The sequence below is a fragment of the Symphalangus syndactylus genome, chromosome 7 (assembly GCF_028878055.3).
Source record: "Symphalangus syndactylus isolate Jambi chromosome 7, NHGRI_mSymSyn1-v2.1_pri, whole genome shotgun sequence".
Classification (NCBI taxonomy): domain Eukaryota; kingdom Metazoa; phylum Chordata; class Mammalia; order Primates; family Hylobatidae; genus Symphalangus; species Symphalangus syndactylus.
The window spans coordinates 141,354,865-141,379,758 of NC_072429.2; the positions used below are offsets into that span (position 1 = coordinate 141,354,865).

The window sequence follows — 24,894 nt, forward strand, 5'->3', positions numbered from 1 at the left end:
AGGCTCTAAAGATATCTAGGAGAGAGCCACGCAGATTCTGGTTCCTGGCTCCACGGGTCATCCAAACCCTACAGGTTCATTTTCTTCAACATCATTACAATTACTATCATCATTACCCTCCCCTGAAGCACCACCACCACTACCACCTTCGCCATTAGTGCCAACACCATTATTACCACCTTCACTATGACCACACAATCATCATCATCGCCACCTTCACCCTGAACACCACTACCATCACCACCATCCCCTTCACCATCATCCCCCGTAACCACCATCATTACCATCATCCCCTCATCAACACCACCATCCCCATCACCTCCACCACCCCCACCACCACCATCATTGTCACCATCATCATAATCGCCATCATCACAACCACTACCATCACCACCACCACCATAAACACTACCACCACCATTATCATCACCATAACCATCACCACCACTATCATCATCATCACCTCCAGGATGACCATCATCACAACCAAAATTACCATCACCATCACCATAACCATAACCATTATAACCACCATCACCACCACCACTCCCATCACGCCCCACTCCCATTACCATCATTACAATTGCCACCATCACCACAACCACCATCACTATAACAACCACCATCACCGCCCACTACCATCACCATCACCATCATCACAATTGTCACTATCACCATCACCATTACTACAACCACCACCACCACCATCATCACCATTGCCATCATCACTACCATTACTATCACCACCATTTCCACCATCACTATTACCACTATCACCATCATCACCACCACCACAATTATCACCATCATCACTACCACCACCACCAACACCCCCCACTCCCATCACCATCATCACAATTGCCACCATCACCACAACCACCATCACTATGACAATCACCGTCACCCCCACCACCATCACCATCACCATCACCATCACCATTATCACCACCATCACTACCACCACCACCATCCCCCACTCCCATCACCATCATCACAATTGCCACCATCACCACAACCACCATCACTATGATAATCACCATCACCCCCACCACCATCACCATCACCATCACCACAATTGCCGCTATCACCATCACCATTACTACAACCACCACCACCATCTCCATCACCATCGTCACTCCCATTACTATCATCACCACCATTTCCACCATCTCTATTACCATCATCACCACCACCACCATTATCACCATCATCACTGCCACCACCATTACCATCACCACCACCATCATCATCATTACCATCAGCATTATCACTACAACCACCACCATTATCATAATCACCACCATCACCCCACTACCACAACTATCACCATCACCACCACCTCCACCGTCACCACCATTAGCATCACCACTACCACTACCATCACCATAATCACCATCACCCCCACCACCATCACCATCATTACCACCACCACCATCACCATCATCATCATCATCATTGCCATCACCATCACCATCATCACCCCATTACCATCATCACCATCACTATCACCACTATCATCATTACCACCACTACCACCACTATCACCATCATCACCACCACCACTAACACTGTAATCACTAACATCACCATCACCATCACCACCATCACTACCACCACCACTATCACCATCACCACCATCCCTACCATCACCCCACCACCACCACCATCACAACCACCACTATTACTGCCACCTCCACCATCACCATCATCACCGTCATCACCACCGTTATCATCACTATCACCATCATCACCACTCCCACCGTTACTATCTCCACTACCATCACTACCAGCACCACCACCATCATTGTCCCCATCATCACCACCACCATCACTATCATCACCATCACCATCATCACAGCCACCACCACCACCATCACTATCACTCCCATCACCACCACCACCACCATCACTATCACTGCCATTACCATCACCACCACTGCTATCACCATCACCATCATCACCATCACCACTACCATCACCACCACCATCTTCCCAATTAGGCTATGAGCAGAGGACTGTGTAAACTCAGTTGAGGGCAGGTGACAAAGGCTACTGAGTTGAGGGCAGGTGACAAAGGCAGTTTGGTCTGGAAGAACAGGAGAAAGTTTGTCAGGTTACTTGCTTGCCGTGTGATCTTGTGCATCAGCGTGCTATTTTGGAGCCTCAGTTTCCCTACCTTTAAGAGGGGAATTATGCTCACTAACCTCTCTGCTTTTCAATGTTGTTTGAGAGTGAGATAATTTGAAGTATTTGAAGGTGTGTGTGCATTGTAAAGTGCTAAGCAAATGTTACGCATTAGGATCACCGTGTGAAGCCCATTCCCAGTAGTGACCCCCTCCCCAGCCCTCCTCCCAGCAACCACACATTTGTCAGGTCTTGGGAGGGCCACAGTTCCAGGAACGGACCCCAGGAGCTGGAAGATTGATTCCACCTTTGACTGGAATGCAAACAATATGCAAATGAACATACAAATTCCATGTGTTCCTTTGGGAGATCCCAGCCTGGTTCTCTGGGGTGGGATGCCCTGCCGCTGGCTTTGAACATGGGGAGGGACTGAGTTGGGGAAGTCAGAGGAGGAGGGAAAAGGCATCGACACATCAGTACCTGATTGAACTCAACTAGCCAATGCTGCTGCCCTGTCTCTGTTTTGCAAAGTATCAACTGTGTCTTTACAGAGGTCCAATCCTCCCTCATTGTCTCCTCTGTCAGCCTCTGACTCCCTCCTCCCCAATAGCTCCCAGCCACTCACTCTCCCTCCTCTCTCCTCCCCCCCTTCATCCAGATCTTCCTGGGCACTCTTGCAGGCTCTGGACGCACTCTCCACCTATAGTGGGAACTCTGGTTTTGAGGAGAGACACAAGAGGAGATGATCCCCCCACTAGGGTCTCCCCATCATGGTCCCATCCCACGGGCCCAGGCCACAGCCTGTCAATATGGAGAGTGACGTTGGGACACTGAGGCAGGGGCTGCCCTCACCTCAGGGAAAGGGAAGTTTCTCCCTAGGGCAATGTGGTCCAGGCAGCCCAAAGGGAGAGGGTGTCCTGGACAAAGGACTCAGCAGAACAAGGAGTAAGAGGACAAGAGAGAGCCTGGCAAGGGTGGTGACCAGCAGGGTTTGGGGATGAGGCAGGAGGACCGGCAGCCAGGCAGACCAGGACAGGCCTCATGAGTGGGGAAGGGCTTGGGCATCACGGGAGGAAAAGAAAGCCACCAAAGGCTCTGAAGCCCTGGAGTGGCAGGTCACAGCCGCCCTTAGGAAAGATAGCCTGGGGCAAGGTGCGCTGGAGGTGAGGAGGCCAGCGGCCCCTTCACAGCCCTGAAGAGTTGACCAGCTTTCCCTGGAACCCACAGGAGTCTGGGGCAGACAATGGCTGGCTCACGCCCACATGTCACGGCTCCTGGGAGCCCTCCAGCGCGCTCTGCCCCTCACAGGCTGAGGATGCCTCCCAGGGGCATGTGAGTGACCAGGCTGCCTCCTGCAGCTCATCCATAGAGTGATGGGTGAGAGGGTCCTCTGGGGCTTCCCAGGAGGGATTTAACAGTCCTGTTGCACCCTGGCTGTTCTGTGCCTTCAGGTGGGGCGGGGTTTGGTGTGCACATCCCTCTCGGGGGGACAGGGTTCCAGAGTCCAAGCCCAGGCCCTGTACCCATCTCCAGGGCCCTCTCTGCTGGGGCTGGCACAGGAGCCAAGAGCCTGAAGCTGACCCCCATGTCTCCTGGACCCCATGTAAAGTCTCCTGGTTGCTGTAGTGACAGCTGTGGCCAGCTGGGGGAACCCACCTTCTGCCTGTGGGTGGGGGACCTGGGCCAGAGAAGTCCACCCATCAGGCAGCCAGGAGCAACCACGGTGCCTCGGACAGCCCCAAATGTCAGTCTGGGTGCAGAAGGCGCCCATCCATGAAGTCATCTGTGATGGAATCTGTGTCAAATCCCATGTTCATCTTCCTTTTTTAAAAAATAAATTAATCTGCATTTGGAGGAGCTGGCTGTGTTGAGGCCACCTGCAGGGCCACTGAGGTTCCTGTTCTAATAGGATGTTAGAGCCAAGTTTCTGCTGGTGCTGGGCAGGTGGGGCATGCAGGAGGGCTCAGGTACCCTCCCTTGAGCTACTGAGGCAGAGTACACTTGGGCACATGCAGTCCTGTGCACACATCCTCACAGTGCACTTATAGGTATGCTTACACTCCCACTCTCACACACACGTGCACTCACACTCATGCTCACACATCCACTCACACACATATGTGCATTCACACACGTGCGCTCATACACGTGCTCACACACACTCACACGTACACTCACACACATGCTCACACATCCACTCACACACATATGTGCATTCACACACGTGCACTCATACACGTGCTCACACATGCACTATCAGGCACAGAGTGCACTCACGTCCTCACACATCCACTCACATGCACCCTCACATATGCACCATCATGCACACACAGTGCACTCATACATGCTCACACATCCACTCACACACACGTGCACCAACACATGCTCACATGTGTACTCACACACACTCACATGTGAATGCTCATACATGTGCACTCTCGCACACACATGCACTTTCACACACATATGCACTATCATGCACACACATGTGCACTCATAGTCACATGCACACACGTGTACACTCACACACATGCACTATTATGCACACACGTGCATTCACAGTCACATGCACACACTCTTGCACACACGTGTACACTCACACACATGCACTATCATGCACACACGTGCACTCAGTCATACGCACACACTCTTGCACACACGTGTACATTCACACACATGCACTTTCACACACACACTCACATGCGCACTCTTGCACATGCATTCCTCTCACTGCCTGCTCCAGAAATACCCTAGGCCTTTCTTTCGTCCCCAGTCTTCTGTGTGAGTTGGGGCGGGCAGGCCAGGGCTGCTGTAGCAATAACACCACAGATATGCAACAACTTAAACTGCATAGATGTTTTCTGTTGCTCATCAGGGTCGTTGTGGTGGCAGGATGGTCTCTGCTCCATAACAACCAGGACCCAGGCTCCTCATCTGTGACCCCATCAGCCCCCAGGCAGCAGGGGGTGCATGGAGCAGCTTGGGAATTTCCTGCAAGCTCAGCCTTCATGGCCCCACACTCCATCAGCTGAGACCAGTCACGTGGCCTCACCTAAGCACAGGGCACTGGAAAACAAGAGTGGCCTGTGCCCAAGAGACAGAGGGGGGTCAAAGTAGTGTCACCTCCTCTCCTCCACCTTCCTGGGCACACAGTCTCTCAGGGTGACTTCATGCCCCCACCCTGATGCCTCCTCAACTCCTACCCCTGCCCAGACCCCTGTCCCAAGCACCCCAAAGATGCCCACAGCCCACCCCTGCCCAGCATCTGCCTCTTAGTGGGTCTCACTGCTTTGCTCCCGAGCACCCCAAAGATGCCCACGGCCCACCTCTGCCCAGCACCTGCCTCTTAGCGGGTCTCACTGCTTAGTGGTCTGTCAGGTTGTGGATCTGACCATCAACCTCTCTACTTCAAACCCTTCGGGGGCTCCTAGGCCTAGGATAAAGCCTGCACTACCCAGCCAGGCACCCACACCTTCCAAAGCAGCCCCACTCTCCTCCTGCTCCCTTCTCGCCCAAGGCCTCTTCACCAATTAGCGCTGCCTTGCAGCAAGTCAGCCCGTGACCTCCAGCCTGGGAACACAGGGTTGCGGTGTTGGTGGAGTTTGTGGGTCAGGACTTCCAACAGGCCTGGGGGGATGGCTTGTCTCCAGGGCCTCAGCTGCGGCGAGTGACCAGTACGGCTAGTGACCAGCTACGGCTAGTGACCAGTATGGCTAGTGACCAGCTGTGGCTAGTGACCAGTGTGGTCTCTCCAAGTGGCCTGGGCTTCCTCAACACATGGTGAGCTCTGGGCAGCACTTTGTTTCAATAGACTACATTTTAGAGCAGTGTTAGGCTTATTGTTGATCTGAAAATATGATACTCTCTCCCTCTCCCCACCCAGTTTCCCCCATTTTTTACAGCTTGTGCTAGTGTGGTTCATTTGCTACAATTGATGAGCCAATAATACAACATGATCACTAAAGTCCACAGTTCACATCAGGCTTCATTCCAGGTATTGCGCATTCTACGGGTTTTGACCAATGTGTGTGACACGTATCTTTTATACCAGCACCCAGAGGAGCTTCACTGCCTTAGAAACCCCTGCGCTCTGCCCATTCACCCCTCCCTCCCCACTACCCCAGCGACCACCGATGTGTTTACTGTCGCCATAGTCTTCCATTTTCTGGAACATCGTAGAGTTGGAGTCATGCGGTACGTAGCCTTTTCAGAGCGGCTTCTTTCACTTAGTCATATGCATTGAAGATGCCTCCATGTATTTCATGGCTTGATAGCTCTTTTTTTTAGCACTTAATATTCCCTTATGTGGACATATCACAGTTTGCTCATCCACTCACCTATTGATGGGCGTGTTGGTTGCTTCTAAGTTTCAGCAGCCATGAATAAGTCTGCTATGAACATCCACGTAGAGGGTTTCCTGTGGACCTCACTTTTCAGTTCATTTGGGTAAATTGCAAGGAGCATGATTGCCAGATTATAAGGTAAGAGCGTGTTTAGTTTTGTAAGAGACTGCCAAACTGTCTTCCCCAGTGGCTGGCTCAGTGTGCACTCCCACCAGCAACAAGCAAAGAGTCCCTGATGCTCCACATCCTCGCCAGCATTTGGTGCTGTTGGTGTTCCAGGTTTTGGCCATCTCAATAGATGTGTCGTGGTATCTCATGGTGGCTTTAATTTGCATTTCCCTAATGACATATGCTATTGAATGTTTTTTCTTGAGCTTATGTGCTATCTTGTATCTTTGGTGAGGTGTCTGTTCAGATCTTCTGCCCATTTTTAAATTGGATTGTTTGTTTTCTTATTGTTTAGTTGTAAGGGTTCTTCAGATGTTTTCATTATGTCTTTTATTGGGTGTGTCTTTTGCAAATATTTTCTCCCAGCCTGTGGCTTCTCTCTTGATTCTCTCGACAGTGTCTTTTGCAGCACAGTTTTTAATTTTAATGAAGTCGAATTTTTATATGGCAGCTCTGGACTCCAAAAGTGAGTCCTCTAGCGACCAGGTGGGAGCTAAAGAACTCAGGCCAGGCAGCGCCACCTCCAGTCAGGCAGTCCCAAGACCACCCAGATTCATGGGAAGGAGAGGCAGACCCCACCCCAGGAGGAGTAGTGTCAGCATTCATTTCTGAAAAGCTCAATCTGCCACATTTCCAGCTACCCAAACCCTAGACAACTCCTGCCCTTCTGACAAGCACCTTCTTGTCCCCTAGAGAAAAGGGTTTCAGGGTGCCCTGGTGTCCTGGCATGTGGGTGGTCTTTGGGGACTGCCTGCATGCCATTGCCCCCTGAACCTGTCTGACTCTTCCAGCAGAGACCCCCCACCCAGGGGATGAACCACGATTGATCTGAGCCAGAGAAGCAACCCTGTTTCATTGCCCGTGATTGGTCAGCTTGGAACATGTGATCCCTTCCTGATAAATGAGATGCAAGAGGGAGACTGGGTAGGGGGAGACCTGTTCCCTGCCTTGCTTTCCTGGAGCTGCTGTGGCTGAGTAGCAAGCTCAGAAATTCATCCCCATTGCTCTGGCGGCACTGAGCCCAAGATACAGGTGTCAGCAGAGTTGGCTCCTTTTGGAGGCTCTGGGGAAGGATGTGTCCCCTGTCTTCTCACTTCTGGAGGTTGCTGGCAATCTTCTGTGATCTATGGCTTCAGATGCATCATTGTAGCCTCTGCCTCCACCTCCTCGCGGCCTCCCTGAGCGTCTATGTCTCCACGTGGCCTCCCGAGTGTCTGTGTCTCCACGTGGCCTCCCTGAGCATCTGTCTCTCTGCATGGCCTCCCTGAGTGTCTGTCTCTCTGTGTGGCCTCCCTGAGTTACCTGTCTCTGATTATCTGTGTCTCCATGTGGCCTCCCTGAGTGTGTGTCTTTTCATGAGGACTCACTGAGCATCTGTCTCTCCGCATGGCCTCCCTGAGTGTCTATGTGTCCACGTGGCTTCCCTGAGTGTCTGTCACTCCGTGTGGCCTCCCTGAGTGTCTGTCACTCCATGTGGCCTCCCTGAGTTACCTGTCTCTGAGTGTCTATGTCTCCACGAGGCCTCCCTGAGCATCTGTCTCCCTGTGTGGCCGCCCTGAGTGTCTGTCTCTCTGTGTGGCCTCCCTAAGTGTCTGTCACTCCAGGTGGCCCCCCGATTACCTATCTCTCCATGTGGCTTCCCTGAGTGTCTGTCTCTCCATGTGGCTTTTCTGAGTTTCTGCCTCTTCACGTGGCCTCCCTGAGTGTCTGTCTCTCTGTGTGGCCTCCCTGAGTTACCTGTCTCCGATTGTCTGTGTCTCCATGTGACCTGCCTGAGTGTCTGTCTTTTCACGAGGACTCACTGAGCATCTGTCTCTCCGCACAGCCTCCCTGAGTGTCTGTGTGTCCACGTGGCTTCCCTGAGTGTCTGTCACTCCATGTGGCCTCCCTGAGTGTCTGCCTCTCCGCATGGCCTCCCTGAGTGTCTGTCTCTCTGCGTGGCCTCCCTGAGTGTCTATGTCTCTACGTGGCTTCCCTGAGTGTCTGTCACTCCACGTGGCTTCCCTGAGTGTCTGTCTCTCCATGTGGCTTTTCTGAGTTTCTGCCTCTTCACATGGCCTCCCTGAGTGTCTGTCTCTCCACGTGATGTTCTTCTTATAAAGATATCAGTGGCTGGGAGCAGTGGCTCAGGCCTGTAATCTTGGAACTTTGGGAGGCTGAGGCAGGCAGATTGCTTGAGACCAGGAGTTTGAGACCAGCCTGGCCAACATGGCGAAACCCCCTCTCTACAAAAAATACAAAAAATTAGCCAGGCGTGGTGGCACATGCTTGTGATCCAAGCTGCTTGAGGGGCTGAGGCAGGACAATGGCTTGAGCCCAAGAGGTCAAGACTGCAGTGAGCCGAGATTGTGCCACTGTACTCCAGCCTGGATAATAGAGTGAGACCCTGTCTCAAAAAAAAAGAAAAAAAAAAAAAATGATGGTCGCATCGCATTAGGGGCTTCCCCTACTCCAGCGTGACCCCATCTCAACTCTATTTCCAAGTAAGGCCATGTTCTTAGGTACAGGGGGTTGAGACTTCAACATATGCATCTTTGAGGGGCACAATTCGCCCATAACCTCCTCTATTGTGGGATCCCCACAACTGCCTCGTAGCTGGCCCGATGCTCCTCCCAGCCACCCTGAGAAGTGAGAGACGGGCAAGCAGAAGCCTCTTTGCCTCCTTTCTTCCCTCCCTGTTCTAGAGGTGGCCATGGGAAGATCTTTGCCTCCTTTCTTCCTTCCCTCGTCTAGAGGTGGCCGTGGGAAGATCTTTGCCTCCTTTCTTCCCTCCCTTTTCTAGAGGTGGCCGTGGGAAGATGTGATGCCTGGAGCTTGGCAGCCATTTTGCCCCCACAGTGGCACCCACCTGAGGAAAGGGGAAGGACAGATGGGAGCCTCAGGGGCCCCGTGATGTACAGGAGCCGAGCTCCTCCTGAGACTACCTCCCTCTGCGTTTCTTGTCAAGGGAAAAAAGCACCCCAGGCCTCTGAGGTGAAGCCTTTCCTCCCTGACCTTCCGAGGAGGGTGCAGGGATGCCCAGGGCTCACGGGGTCTTGGATACTTGGGCTCATGTCTAGGATTCTCAACTCATGGCTATGTACCTTCAGGGAGGTCACCTCACTGCCCAGAGCCTCAGCTTCCTCCATGATGGGGGCCTCGTCTCTACCTCCAGGCTTCCAGGGTTCTGCAAAGCACATGGGTTAGCTGTGGGTCTGACACCACGGGCAGCTCATCAGACACTGCCTCCCGAGTGAACATATGCATGGAGCCGGCGAGCCCCTCTGTGGCAGGTGGGGAGGCAGGGGTCAGGTGGGGGTGGGTGCAGAGTTCAAGATCTGGCTCCAGCACTTACAGCTGGGGAGGACCAGCCTCAGCTCTCCTTTCTGTAAGAGGGACAAATGACAGCTCCAGTGTTGGTGCTGTCAACACACACGGGGCACAGCAGTGTCACCACTGTTGACAGAGTGAGGGGACCCAGTGAGGACACGGGACCACCTCCGCTGAGGCCCTGCTGGCACAGTGGATGGGAAGAGAGGGCTACAGCCTAGCAGGGTGGGGGACTGCCTTGGAGGCTCAGGGCATTAGGGGAGGGAGTTTTGGTCATGTGACCCAGGCCCAGCCCCATCCTCCCCTGAATCACTCTCAGGCTTCATGGCTATGAGGTCCCCCAGAATGTCATTCCATGCCCCCCAGTGGGTTTGAGGCCTTCATCTGAAATGCTCTAGCATGGGGTTGTGTGCCTCCTGCCCTCTGGCTACCCAGCTCCCAGGCTGGGCTCTGTCCTGGGGTACCCAGACCAGCCAACCCCCCCAGTGACCGCTGAAGCCCTGGTGGGGCTTGGACATCAGGGCCTGGGGTGTGGACACCCAAGAGGGGCCGAGGGCCTCCTTTGGATGCCCAGGGTCTCTGGGCTGAGCATGGCACAGGACGTTTTGTGGGGGGAGTGCACGCTGTTGAGTGGTGGGCCTGAGACAGCTCGGGTTGAGAGACAACATAGCCTCCCCTGACTTGCTGTCCATACCACTTGCTGCCTGAAACACACTGAGTGTGAGCAGGTGAGAGTGCAGAGCTGGTGAGTCCCACCTCCAGCCCCCACTCCTGTTGGCGCCTCGATCTCTCTGATTGCATTGATTTTCACTGCAGTGTTTATTAAACGCTTAATCTGCCTCCACCGAGAGCTCCCAGAGCTGGCTTGGCATCCCCTATTCCTACAGCTCACTAAGCCCAGATGAGAGCCTGGACGGGAAGCTGGGGCAGTGGCCTGCACAGGCCCTGAAGTCCACACAGCCTCTGCTTTGGAGCAAGGGCTGTGGGGATGGGGTGAAGGATTGGCTGGTGTGGGCAGGGTGCCAAGCCTAAAAGAGGGGTATGATAAATACTGGATGAATGGTGGCAGTTGATGCCAATCCTCAGGGTTTGACCAGCATATCCAGAGGCTCAGGGCTCATTCTGTGATCAGGGATCAGGACCAGTATGTGCCCAGAGTCAGGGCTCAGTCAGTGATTAGGGATCAGGGCTCAGTCTGGGATCAGGGATCAGGGATCAGGGATCAGGACCAGTAAGTGCCCAGAGTCAGGGCTTAGTCTGTGATCAAGGATCAGGGCTCAGTCTGGGATCAGGGATCAGGGATCAGGACCAGTATGTGCCCAGAGTCAGGGCTCAGTCTTTGATCAGGGATCAGGACCAGTATGTGCCCAGAGTCAGGGCTCAGTCAGTGATTAGGGATCAGGGTTCAGTCTGGGATCAGGGATCAGGCATCAGGACCAGTAAGTGCCCAGAGTCAGGGTTTGGTCTGTGATCAAGGATCAGGGCTCAGTCTGGGATCAGGGATCAGGGATCAGGACCAGTATGTGCCCAGAGTCAGGGCTCAGTGTTTGATCAGGGATCAGGAACAGTATGTGCCCAGAGTCAGGGCTCAGTCAGTGATTAGGGATCAGGGTTCAGTCTGGGATCAGGGATCAGGGATCAGGACCAGTATGTGCCCAGTCAAGGCTCAGTCAGTGATTAGGGATCAGGGCTCAGTCTGGGATCAGGGATCAGGGATCAGGACCAGTAAGTGCCCAGAGTCAGGGTTCAGTCTGTGATCAAGGATCAGGGCTCAGTCTGGGATCCGGGATCAGGGATCAGGACCAGTATGTGCCCAGAGTCAGGGCTCAGTCAGTGATCAGGGATCAGGATCAATATGTGCCCAGGGCCGGGGCTCAGATGGGGATGAGAGATCAGAGGTTTCTAGGAACAGGGTCAGGCCTCAGCCAGGATGTTGTGGGGACTGGAAACAGTGCTCTGAAGTGTTTTGTGCTGTTCCTGGCCCAGGAGGTTACATTCCCCAGGCAACACTCCCCCTCTTCTTCCCTTTCTGCCTGGTCAATCTTGAAGACTCTCCTCCAAGACAAGTCCACGACTCGGGCCCTGCTGTGGCCAGAGTGCAAACATTGATGTCAATCCCGGTCCCTGGTCATGCATGACCTTGAGCAAGACACACGACCCCTCTGAGCCACAGTTCTTCCATGGAATGGGACCATGCCTGGCCACCTCTGGTAATGGCCATGAGGGCAGATGGGGACAGGGAGCAAAGAGTTTGGTCAGCACAGCTGCTGGGGAAATGTCAGGAGAATGCACACCCAGGTTTGCCATTTGCAGGGGTCTTGAAGACCCAGAGGGAACCCTGCCTCAGGAGCCCTGTAGCCCTAGCAGCTGCCCGGCTGGTGCCACCTCACCTCTCCCTGACCTGCATCTCTGCACAGTCCCCACAAGGGTGTTAGGAAAACCCGCCAATCATGCCTGGTTCTCACAAGGAGAGCTGTGAAAATGAGTGGTTGAAAATAGCCCGAATATACCCCCGACCCTGCCTCCTCCTCCTCTCCCAGAGAGGGCAGGGCAGGCAGAGAAGGGCACCTGCGGAGTGGGCCGGGCCCCTTGGGTTACATAAGCTCAGCATTGACCTCAGGAGAAGGCTGAGGGATCAGCCTCAGCACCAGGGCCAGGAGGAACTTGGGCATCACCTTGCCCCACAGCCAAGGGTCCTTGCCCAGAGTGGGCCTGGGCCTTGCAGACTTTCCAGGGGCTGAGAGGACAGGGCAAGGGAAGTCCCCAGCATGCTTGGCCTTGAGTGCCCCCACCACGTGCTGTGGAGATGCCTTTCCTTTTTTCCCTCCCCAGCTGCCTGTGCCGGGTCCAGGCGCCAAAGACCAAGACCTGCCTGCTGCGTGGCCTTGGCCAGTGCCTGCACCTCTCTGCGCCTTTCCCAGAAAGCACAGGGAAATGGCCCTATCCAGTGTCAGTGGGGCAGCCACCAACCCAGGCGGGGCTTGGCAGAGTACAAAGCAGGCCTGGACGCCGGCTCCCACTAAACCCAACTGGCCCCCGCCTTGCCTCTGCCCCTGTCCCAGCCTGCAGGAACCCTCAAGAGGCAAGCCCGGCCCTGGCACCCATCCCCCAGGGCCCCCACGGGAAGCGCACACCCTGCGTGGGCTGCAGGGACCTCAGCCTTTCCAGGCCTGCATCTCCTGAATGGCTTCCTTAATCTGTGAGAGGAGGCAGCTGTCCCGAGATTTGGGGTGACAATGTCCCATCAGTTCCCACCTCTTCTGAGTAAGGCCCTGGAGAAGACTTTTCCAAACATGCCTGGGCTGAGGCTGGAGCAGGAGGGCCAAGGGCAGGCGCAGGGAAGAGTGCTGGGGTGAGGGCTGGAACAGGCTGGCGTCTAGTGGGGAGGCTGGATCCCTGCCCTTCCAAGGGAGCAGAGACTGGGGCATCCCTCAGCCAGCTAGCACAGGCTTCCCTTGGGGGTGGGTTGTACCAGGTGGGCCCATAGGGCTGTAGGGGGGTTAGGATGAGGGGGTGCACAGTGGGTCCCTGGGAAATCGCAGCTCTGCGGCGCTGGAGGCAGATGGGGGTAGGGAGCTCAAGGCGCGGAGCAGAAGGGGGACCAGGTGCATGAGGTCAAGCCTCCACCTGTGCCTAGCATGCCTGCCAACCCAGAGGGAGGGAAGCAGGGCCCGGCTGAGTGCAGGCAGGAGAGCCAGGGCTGGGAGTGGGCCTGGGTGGGGAAGTGCACACGGAGGGCAGGCGGCCCCGGCTGCAGAGCAAGGACCACGGTCCAGACCAGGACCACGGATGCTCATTTAATCATGAGAAAGACTGCCTAGGTAGGTCCTGTCGCTGCCTCCTCTTTACAAGCAAAACAGGGAAGGTGCAGGCGGAGTGAGCCACTGGTCTGAAGTTCACATTTGAGCAGGGAGGGGCCAGCACCCAACCATTCCTCCCAAGGTGCCCCCAGGGTCCCTGGTGTGGGGACGGGCACTGGGTGGCACGACCTGGAGCCACAGGAGGTGCACTTGCTGGAGTGCAGGCAGTGACGAGTGTCAGGCACCCCCTGCCTGGGAACCCCACCTTGGAGGAAGCCTCGGGACCTGGGTGGAGGCTGGACCCGGCTGGGATGACCACTCTCCAATACAGTAGCCACCATCCACATGTAGCTATCTAACTGGAAATGGATTACAGTCAGTCAAATTAAAAATTCAGTTCCCCAGGCCACGAGCCACATTTCATGCCCTTGGTAGCCACTAAGGCCAGTGGTGGCCATGCTGGATGGCACAGACACAGAACGCTGCCACCATCACAGGCAGTTCCATGGAGAGAGGCATCCAGATATTGGCTCTGGACTCGGATGCCTGGGCGTAAGGGTTGGGCCTTCTCTGACCTTTGCTGGCCCCAGTCCAGGGGTGGGCTGTCCGGGAGGAGAGGGGAGGCCAGGGAGGAAGAGAGGAAGGAGATGAGGGATGGGGGAAGGGAAAGGCAGCCTCCCTGGGTCCTCTCTGTCTTCCTGGAAACCTGGGCTGGTGGCAGCCGAGAGGCCACCTCCTCGCAACTCCTCCCCATGACTCAGGCCCTGAACTGGGGTGGGTGAAGAGCAAAGCACGCCCGGGTCACCTCCATGGGTCCCCACCCTGCCTGGCCTGGGTGCAGGCTGAGAGCCACAGAGGGACTCCAGAACGTCACAGAATTGAAGCTGGCTGTGCATCTGCCCAGGAGCCAGCTTGTGCTTTGTCTCTGTCCCCCATCTTGGGATGCAGAGCCCTGGCTGGAGAGACTGGCTGCTTTCCTCCTCTGAATCCAGGCAGGAGATGGGGCCTCTGGGCAGAGGAACCAGGGAGGGTCCTGGCCATGTTTGCCTTTGCTGACTGATGGGTGTGCTGAGACAGAGGACCTGCAATGTGCCTGGGACACAGGAAGGGGCCATGCCTGCCAACCAGAAGACCAGGGGAGGCTTCCTGGAAGAGGAGGACGGGTGCACCACACTGACAGGAGCCTCTGCCCTCACTATCACTTGCTCTCCGACAGTCTCTCTCCTTTTCCCATCCTTTCTCAATATCTGCACAGTTTGGGGAACCTTCGGGCTGAGCTGGGGTTGGGAGGGGGGCCAGGATGCACCAGGACAGGCTGGGAGAGGGCAAGGCCTCAGGGTCCTGTACGGCGATAGGCAGGGGCTCCAAGGGTCCTGACTGGGAGGCTAACCTAGACTTGCTGCATCCACAGTTAACTCCTCTGCATGTGAATCCACTAAGTAGTCACCATTCTGGTCACCCCCACACAGAGGCCCTTCAGCCTCTGGCTGGCAAAGTTCATTGAGTACCTCGAGAGGACCAGGGGTCCCCTTCCTCCTGCGCCCCTATGCGACCTCAGCCCTAGGAAGCACTGGCTGATACAAAGAGCCTCATTCTGCCCTGGGGGTCCCTGCAGACAGCTCTGGGGGACCATGAAACAGGAGTCAAGGAGCTGAGTTGTAGACTGCCCTGGCTCCCCTGTGGCCTCAAACACCCCCCTCCCTGAGTATGGGACAGTCCTACGTGAAAATGGCTGGAAATACAGGACTTGGAGGCACACTTCCTGCTGCACCACTCCGAGGCCTCATATCCCCCTTTCTGTTTCCCATCAATCAGGGATGCCTTAGAGTCTACACTTAGCCTTGGGACCAAAGCTCTGGATGTGTAAAGCAGCCATGGGATCAGGGCTCAGTCTGTATCAGGATAGAAGCTCGTGTGTGGCCAGAACTCAGTGTGTGACCAGGATCAGGGTTCAGCGTGTGATCAAGCTCAGTGTGTGACCAGGATCAGGGTTCAATGTGTGGCCAGAGCTCAGTGTGTGACCAGGATCAGGGTTCAGTGTGTGATGGAGGTCAGTGGTCATTGATTCCAATGTTGGGGGCAGGGTCACAGCTGAATGGCTGTGGCCAGGGATCACTGTGTGGCTATGGAGAACACTGAGAAGATGCCACGGGTTAACCTCCCTCTGGGCTGCGCGAGGAGGTTCTAGGGCCCAGCGTCCAGCTGGGTGTGGTCCCCAGCAGGGACCGTCAATTCCAGCCTCCTGGTGCTGGACCCACCCTGGATTCTTCAGGCTGGGGACAGGACCCTGAAAGGAAGCCGATCTGGGCGTGAGATGGTGCAGTGGCAGGCGGGGGTGGGGGGCGGTGAGCAGGTGAGGGGAAGGGAGTTCAGGGTGCACACTGAGGCAAGCCTCCTGAAAGCCAGTCGCCGGTTTAGGTTCTAGAATCCTGGAGTGTCTGGGCTGGAAGATACCTTCAAAGCCATTCAGACACACGCATGCCAATAGGGAGATGGAGCTGAAGTGGGGTGAGCGGGACTGCTTCAGGGCGCCCTGCTGGGAGCTGGTCTCGGTGGGCAGAACTCCTTACACCTGACCTTCTCCTGGGAGGGGCTGAGGGCTGGGCCAGGGGGTGGGAAGTGGAACCCTCTGAGTCCTGGATCAGGAGCTGGGCTGAGAGGGCGATTTTCTAAAAGGGACGAGTTGGGGAGGGAAGCAGAGAAGGCCCCGTGTAGGGAGAGGGAAGCCCTGCCGAGAAGCTGGGCCCAGATGGGAGACCGCCTCACCCTGGATGGCCGCACTGGAGAGGGCCCCAGCCCTGAGAACCTGGGGCTGGATTCCCCAGCGGAGGCACCGGGATCGCTGCCACCCTCCGGGCTCCAAGGAGGAAGGCTGAGTCCTGACGCAGAGCTGCTGGCCTCCTGGCCTGACATCAGCCGCCCCCTGGTGGCCATGACTGCTGGTGCAGCGAGGAGACGAGGCAGGGCATCGCCGCCAGGACTGGGAGGAGGGGGTGCCGCTCGGCAGGGGATCCTCAGAGGCAGCCCGGGCACCCTGCCCTTTTGTCAACAATCCTGTCAAAGCCTTGGAGAAGAAGGCCTTTTCCCCAGGAGGAAGGAGGCGTGACACTGCCCAAGAGGTTGGACCGGGAAGCGGACCGCCCCCGCCCTTTCCTGGCTGCCCTGTGGCCTGTGTCTCTGGGCCCCTCCTGGCCAGTCCCTCTGGACACCCTTAGGAGCCCTGGCCACAGATCAGCCTTGAGGAGGGGACTGATATGGACACGACTGTGTCTGGCGAACTGTGCGCCATGCCCAGGGGCTCGGTGGGCTTGAGTTCCCTCCTCTCCTGGTGACCTGTGTTGTGACAGTGGTGACTGCCGTTGAGGGCCATGGGAGGCCAGAGTGGGTTGGGTGCTGACATTCGGGTAGGGGTGGTGGCGGTCCTTGTGAATTCGTGTTGGTGGTGGCAGTGGTGGTACCCAGTGGAGACTGGCTGATGGGCTGACAGAAGCAGCCAGGCCAACGGCGGGCCTGGGTAGCAGCAGCAGCGTGACCTGCTGAGATGGTTCAGTGTGCAGAGTGCTGGACGTCCACACAGGGGGACTTGCGCTCAGAGTGGACCACACATTGAGAGCTAGCAGAAAGGGGTTGAGGCAGAAGCATCTTGGTGGAGAAGGATCCCGCAGTCACTTCTCCAAGGTCCTTCCTTCTGGGAAGGCTCCCTCTGGGTACCTGTCCAGCGGTCCTGGAAGCAGAAGAGGGGCCGTGGATGATCCAAGGCAGCCGAAGGGGCCATCTCCATCAGCTGATGAAGAACAAAATCTGAATATGGGGCTGGGAGGTCCCCCATGTCACCAAGTCAAAGGAGGATGGATGGTGACAATGGCAGGAAGTGCCTGGGGACAGCCACCCAGGGTCAGTGGTGGGTTTGACCTCACCTTCAAATCCATCTCCTGGCTCTTTCCCCAGCCACTCCCCTCAGCGTCTCTCAGCACAGGGTCCATGAGGAAGAACTGGACAACCCCCCCCCGCCCGCCCAGCATTTCAACTGGCCCTACCCAGTCCCCGCCCAGCCCCCACTCTCTGACCTTCTTGGATGGGGTCAGGGGTCTATGGCTCCACTCTCTCTCCTGCCCATCCCCCACTCAGCCCGTTCTCACCCCCATCCATGTCTGGTCCTTGCACCTGCATAGCCTTCAGCCAAGCAGACCTCCACTGGGTGCCGCCCACCCACTTACCCACCTATCCTGTCCATCCTCACCCATCTCTTCCTTCAATCCATCCTCACCCATCTCTTCCCTCAATCCCCATCATCCTCCCGCCAGCTCCCCAGTCATCTGTCCATCCATCCGTCCTCCCCACTTCCATCTACACCCACCACCTCATCCATCCGTCCACCGTCCATCCACCCACGCACCTGCATTGCCTAGGCACAACCCCTCAATTCCTTCCCTCCATTCATCTGTGTGTCCGTCCTGCCGTCCACCATCCATCATCCAGCCAGCCAGTGGGGCCACTCCCCTGCTCCTGGAGAAGGCCGAGAGCAGGGACCCAACTCTTGGCTTCTCTGCTGCGCGGGGCAGGCACCGGGCTCTCCTAGGTGTGCGCGCGTGTGTGCATTTTATCCGCCCCCCCTTATCTCGCTCCCCTCCCCCCACGCCCCCGCCCCCCGCTCGCGCTCCCCCTCTAATGTGTGATCTGGAAGCTCTATAAAGCCTGATGTAATCCGTAATGCAGTCTCTGGCTCCCGATTCGGGATCCAGTTTCAGAGAGCGAGAGATTGGGGAGCGCCGGCAGCCGGGTGGGGGGAAGCAGCTCTCGCCTCTCTCCTCCTCCTTCTCCTCGTCCTCGGCCTCCTCCTCCTCCTCCCCGCGCCGCCCCGCCCCCGGCTCGGCTCGGCTCGCCCCCCCCCCCACCAGGAAGGGGAAAAAAGGCGAGAAGAGCCGGGCAGGCGAGAGGAGCGGAGCGGCGGCGGCGGCCGGAGAGGGAGCGGCGGGCGCAGGCGGCGGCGGCGGGCGCGGCGTTGGCGGCGGCCCCGGCGGAGCGAGCGCGGAGCCGGCGAGCCGGGAGCACAGGCGGCCGCGTCGCGTCCTGGCCCGGCCCGGGCCCGCGCGCCCAGCATCGTCCGCAGCGCGGGCATCCGGACCCTCCGGGCGCCCGAGGGGCTCCCGCAGGCGCGGGGGAAGGGGAGGGGGCCTGCGTGCGCCGGCGGGTGCGCTCCAGGGGGCGTCCCGGCGAGGCCCAGAGCGGGCCGGGGGCGGCGGCGGCTGGAGGAGCCCCCCCACCTCCGGTCGGGCGCCCGGCTCGGCCGCCGGCGACGCTAGGCGCTCGCGGGGATTTGCAACTCGGCGGATCGAGTCCTCGCCGGCGGGGCCGCTGCTGCTGGGGAAGGTAAGGAAGGCTCCGGCGGGGGGCTGGGGGCGCGGCGGGTGGGGGCTCAGCGAGGGCGGGAGGGGGTCGGGGGAGGGGCGGGCGCCCAGACTTCCTAACTTCGCCGTTTGGGGCTTCGCAGCTCCGAGGTTTTGCGCTCAGAGCTCAGGAGTTTGGACCCCCACCCCCTACCCCCTCAGCCCCCTGCCTCCTCCAGCGGTGGCGATGGAATGTGGCAGGTCCCCGCGAGCCCGCATTGGGCAGGCTGAGGAGGGGGCGACCCTGGACGCAGGAGAGGCTCCTCGGCGCTGCTCGCCTCCTCCCCATCCACACACCACAGCCTGGCACCCCTCCTCATCACATGCACAGGGCAGGCTAGGGAGGGCGTTCCCGCTGTACCCCCAGCACACACAGACGCTGGCGGGGGTCTAAGGGAGCCCCCCAGGGCCCGCAACAGCCACACATAGACGCAGCAGGCTCCGGAGAGCCCCCGAGCGTGTCCCCCTCCTGCTAATCACGTCCAGGGCCCCCTACAGAAATTGTAGGGGCCCGAGACGTCCTCCCCCCACGCACAGAGCCCGGGGCAGGCAGGAGAAAACCTCAGACTGCTTCTCGAAGCCCTCGCCCGTAGAAGCCCTCGCCTGTAGACCTGGCATTGGCGGTGGAGACTCCCTGGACGTACTCTCCCCCACTTTGGGCGGAGGGCTATTTTTGCGCCCCCCACCCCCACGCGAACGCCCTCGCTCTTCCCTCCTTGTCTACCTTTCCACTGGGTCGGACAGGCCGCGCGGATAAGCCGCTCTCAACTTTGGGCCGGCCCTGTGCCATCTCCGCTCCAAGCGCCGAGCACTCCCGGGCGCCGAGCACTCCCGAGTCCGCGTCCCCGGTGAGCAGAGGCCGCCGGCCCTCCACCGCCGCCGCGCTAGCTAGGAGCCGCGCGGAGCTGCCTCGAGGAACGAGCACGGCCCCCGCCCCCTCCTGGGGAGGCTGGGGGCTCTGGACCCGGCCAGGAGCCCTCTCCCTAGGTCCCCGCGGCCCCCTGGGCGACGTACAGAGCGCCTCCGGCCTCGGGAGGGGGCGGCGGAGCTGAGAATCACCGCGAAGCGATGCGACCGGGAGGGCTTGACGGAGGCTGCGGCTCCGAGCCCGGGTCCCTCCTCCTGGCCGCGGCGGCTCCTGCTTGGCCACTCCCCGGCAGCCTGAAGAGAACGCCTAATCTGGCACCCCAGCCCCAGGCCGCTGGGCACCTTACCCCTTTCCACTTTTATTTTGGGCTTCTAAGTTTCTTGGAGCGCAGGCGCCCAGGCTGGGACCCGAAGAGCCCTAAGCCAGCCTTCCTTCAGCACCCGTCCCCGCTGCGACCTCCCCGCGTTCTTCCTCCGGGTCTGGGGCACAGATTCCTGGGCTGCAACTCCGGAGTAGTTGAAAGGCAGGAAGGCGTGTGGGCGGGTAGGGGGCTTGCACTCCCGCCCCAGAGGAGCCGCTTGGCGTTTGTGTTGGGGAGGGGGCTGGGAGGTCTGCTCTCCCGCTCCACCCTGGGAAGCCACGGAGACCCTCGGTGCTCTCCCCACAGACACAAACACACGCCCCCTTGGAGCGAGAGCCGCCGCGGGGGAACAGCAGAGGCCGCGCGGGCGGAGGCGGGGGAAAGGGGAGCTGGGTCCCTTTTCTATCTGAGAGGGAGGTGGTATACGGTGTGTGGGGTCTGGGGAGGCGACTGTCACGTCTCCTAGAACCCTCATGCCTTACACTCCTCTGCGACCCCGGCTGCCGAGGAGGCAACGAGGGAGGTCGAGCCGCTCCCTCCCGTGGGCGGCAGCGAAACTCTGCGCCCGCACGCCGGGGTGCCGCCGAGTCCGGCTTTGAGTACCCAGCAAGGTCAAGCAGGCGAAGGAGGGGGCGGGGGTTCCTGGGCGCGCCCCCGTCCGCGCACAGTCGGGGCCTTGGAAGGGGGTGTGGGCAGCCCGCCGAGTCAGTCCTGCGCGCCCGCCGCCCGCGCCCGGTCCCCGGAGGCGGACGTTGCGCTCGTTCGGGGATCCCGGAGCGCCCGGCGCCCCACGCCCTCTCTTCGGCTCGCTAGCTGCTCCTTGGCGCTGCTTTCAGACTTGTTGCGCCTCGATCTGGGGGCAGAAGGCTGGCCCGGGAGCCCCGGCGGCTGAGGGCCGAGCCGCGAAGCCCAGGGATGCGCCTGAGAGGCGCGCGGCTCCGCGGGTGGGCGCTGCGCTGAGGGCTCGAGCCGGGAGTTTGCCGCCTCCGATCCCAGGGAAGGGCGCTTGTTCCTGCCGGGGTCCCGCGCGGGGGCGGATAGGGGGCGATTCGTCGCCTCGGCCTCAGGCAGCACTCCTCTGGATCCCGGGCTAGGGAGGGGGCGCAGCCAAGTTGTGGAGCCCTCGGAGGCCCTTCCTCTCCCGCAGGCTCCGGCCCCTCTCGGACCTCTGTGGCCGCGTCCGTGAAATGGGGGCGCGGGCTCTGCTCTCGGATCCCTTCCAGCCCCCGACCCTCCGCGCTAGTCCCGAGATCCAACGTGCCGGGTCCGCAGCGTGCTGGGTCTGCGGCGTCAGGGCGGCCTGGGTCCCGAGACCATCTGCGCTTGCGGACACAGCCGCGGGGCCGGGCATGAAGGGCCCCAGGGAAGGCTAAGCAAGCGCTCGGGGTCCTAGCAGCCTCCTGCGGCGCCCTCCGCCCCTGGCCGGCCCGACCCCGCCTCCGGGAGTGGGTCGTGGGGCGCAGTGCCCGTCCTCCGGGGACGACGCGGGGCTCCAGGCCCAGGCGGCCGGCGCGGGGCCGCAGTGGCGGAGGGCGGAGGGCCGGCGCGCTGCCGCTGACTGCCGGGAGAGGGCGCCCGCACCGCGCCCGCGCGGCCCTGCCCGCCCCTTCCGTCTCCTCCGCGCCTGGCCCGCGGCTCCGGCCCCATCTTGGGCAGCCCCGGCCGCCCCCTCCCTCCCGCCCGCCCGCGCGCCGTCCGCTCCCGCCGCCGGGTCCCGTGACGCGCCTCGCGTCTCGGCCAGAGCCCCCCTCGCCGGCCCGGCCCGGTCCCCGTGTGCGGTGCGCTGGCGTGAGCGCGCGTTTCCGTGCTGGTGTCCATGTGTGGCGCGCATGCACGTGCGTACCCGTCCGGGAGGCTGGGGGCACGTGTGTGCAGGCATGCAGACTTGCACATGTGTGTGCGTGACGGGGGCGGGTCTCGCGCCGGTGTGGCCCCGGATGGCAGGATTTAGTCAAACCCCGTTTTACCGTCGGCTGTGGCTCTGGGCTGCCCCCGGGTCTGCTCTGTGTGCACGGGATGGACCCCTGGGAGGAAAGCTCAAACACCCGACCCCCAGCAAAGACCCGGAACCTGGAGGGTATTGTTAACCCCTCCGGGTCCGCGAGCCCACGCCCTCCCTTTGTCCTCTGGAAGCCTCCGGCCTCCCTGGCTGCAGCTGCGCCATCAGCAGAGCTGTGACTTCTGGGTAAACACGCACAGGCCTGGGATCCCCCTGTAGACAGCCGGCGTGCACACAGAGGAAGTGGCACTCACTAGACGCGTGGGTGCCCATGTGAACACCCTCGCACTGGGAGCAGGGCAGGGGGCAAGGGGGAGGGCGTGGTCCTGTGCAATCCCCCCCTCCCCCAAGCACTAAGGTGCGCGAATATGCAGGAAAGAGCCCCTGACCAGCTCTGCCAAGGAGGCTCTGCGGAGTGCAAGAAGGCAGCCTACAGAAGCCTAGAAGTGGGGCTCACCCAGGAGGTGTCCCACGGGAGGGCAGGTGGGTGGGTGATGAAGGGGTCAGAGGTCGGGGCAGAAGGAAGAGCCGGCAGTGCAAAGGCCCTGGGGCAGCGCATAGTGCGGGTGTGAGAAATAGACCAGAGCTAGAGAGGAAGGTGGGAGGCAGGACCGGGCTGCAGAGGGGTCGGGGCCAGACCTGAGCCCCGAAGGTCTTGGCCCATGTGCTGGGAGCTGCTGTCAGGAGCCACAGGAGGGTCTTCAACGGGGTTGGTGGCTTGGCCTGATGGGGATGCCAAAGAGATGGGGCGCCCCATGGGCCGCAGGTCATAAGGCCCGTCAGGAGGCTGAGTGCACAGCCTGTTGAGTGCCGCTGCCACGCCCACAGCTGCACTGCACAAGACGCATGCCACATTCATCACAGTGGGCGGCAGCCAGCCCTGATGCCACCCAAGACCAACACACACCCCGGTGTGAGGCGCAGGCAGACACCCAGAGCAGGCACGCATGTCCCCACAAAGGCAAGAAACACGGAACTCCAGGGTGCCACCGCCCGAAAACCTGTGTCCCATTGTGGGCTCACGAGGACACCGGTCAGCACAAGCACATCGTGAGGTGCACACGGGTGCACATGGCACCCCCGCCCCACGATGTGTTCCTGTCTACACACGCAGAGGGGAAGGAGGGGAGGTTCAGACCTACAGACCGCACGATCCAGAAGACACAGCCTGGATGTTCATGTCCAGGGAGGGGGCAGGGAGGCCCCCGCAGGCAGGGACTGGCAGTGGGACCCAGGGGGTGCTGGCCCTGCATTCTGCTCTGTGACCTTCATCAGGCCCCGGCGCCTCCTTTCCTCATCTGTGCTCCACTCCTCGGCGTTAAGGTGAGGATCCCCCTTCCCTGCAAAGCACATGCCGCTGAGGAGGGGGCTCCAGACGTCTCCACTCCTGCCCCACCCTCCCTCTCTCTTCTTTTTTCATACTAACTCATTTCTGTTAATTGAGGATCAGTACCAAAGGACTAGCCTCCTTCCTCCACAAAGCCCTGGTCCCCTCGCCTCCTGCCACCCCTGTTGCAGGCTCTGTTGTTCGGGGCTACCCTGCCTGGATGGAGCGGTGGAGACCTCTGCCCCTCCTCCCTCCTTCCCTGCATGGGTTTCACAAACACAAACATGCACACATTCAACCCTTCTGTCCCTTGTCCTCATCACCAGCAGCAGCACCCTCGTTTTTGACACCAGCACCCTGACTGCCCCCCTACCATCTCACCCCACCCCATCACCCCCACCACCATTGCCCCCGAGGCTACCTCAGCCACACTCTGCCGCCAGCACCACACTGCACCATCGTTCCTATCTGACCCCACCTCCATCCCCAACACCAAAGCCAGCAAACACCTTCCCCCCATCACTCCCACTCGCTTCAGCAGCACCTGGACACCCCTCACAGCCACTTCCCTCAACACCTCGGCCCCCACCTTGGGCTCCTGTCTCCTTCACTGGCCCCATGGTGGTCCTCCTGCTTGTGGTGTTCTGTTCTCTCGGGCATCCCTCTCTGGGGCTTGGTCAGGGGAAGGGCACAGCAGAAGTCCTCTCTGCAGCTTCGCTGTCAGGCCCCCAGCCACTTGCCTTCCTGGGAGAGGAGCATGCGGCCGGCTGGTCCCCTGCAGCCCACCAGGCAACTGAGCTGTCCCGGCCCAGCGCGGCTGAGGTCAGGAGGACCCAGGGATTACTGGGAGCTCAGAGACTGGGGTGGACCTTGAGATGAGACAGAACCTGTGTCCTGATGCCTGTCCCCCACTCCTCACTCAGCTGTGGGCCAGTTTTGGGGGTGCTGACTCTTGACTAAGACGTGGTTGAGGGGTCCTTGAAGTAAGAAATGCAGAGGAGCGGCCAGGAGGCTGAGAAGATGGCACTGGCTGGGCACTGGCCTGGGTGCGAGGCGGGGAAGGAGGCTTGCAAGCCTACACCCCACCCCCAACCACCATGAATCCCGGCCCATCCTCCTGGGCCCTGGGGGCATGCGGTCGGTCTTTGGGCCAGCACCTCTCTGAGGCTAAGTTGGCATCTCTGTGACAGGAGGGTGGGTGGCCCTAC

The 24,894-nt window shown here is 59.4% G+C and overlaps 1 protein-coding gene across 6 annotated transcripts in view; it reads left to right on the forward strand.

The window, feature by feature from the left end:
• The first annotated feature begins 19,027 nt into the window (after positions 1–19,027).
• The window catches only part of ADGRB1 (adhesion G protein-coupled receptor B1), a 98,219-nt gene continuing 92,352 nt past the window's right edge, over positions 19,028–24,894 (forward strand). For all 6 annotated transcript variants that reach the window (XM_055287433.2, XM_055287441.2, XM_055287434.2 and 3 more), the window contains exon 1: positions 19,028–19,114. The gene's annotated coding sequence lies outside the window, so the exon portion shown is untranslated. The remainder of the gene's footprint in view (positions 19,115–24,894) is intronic.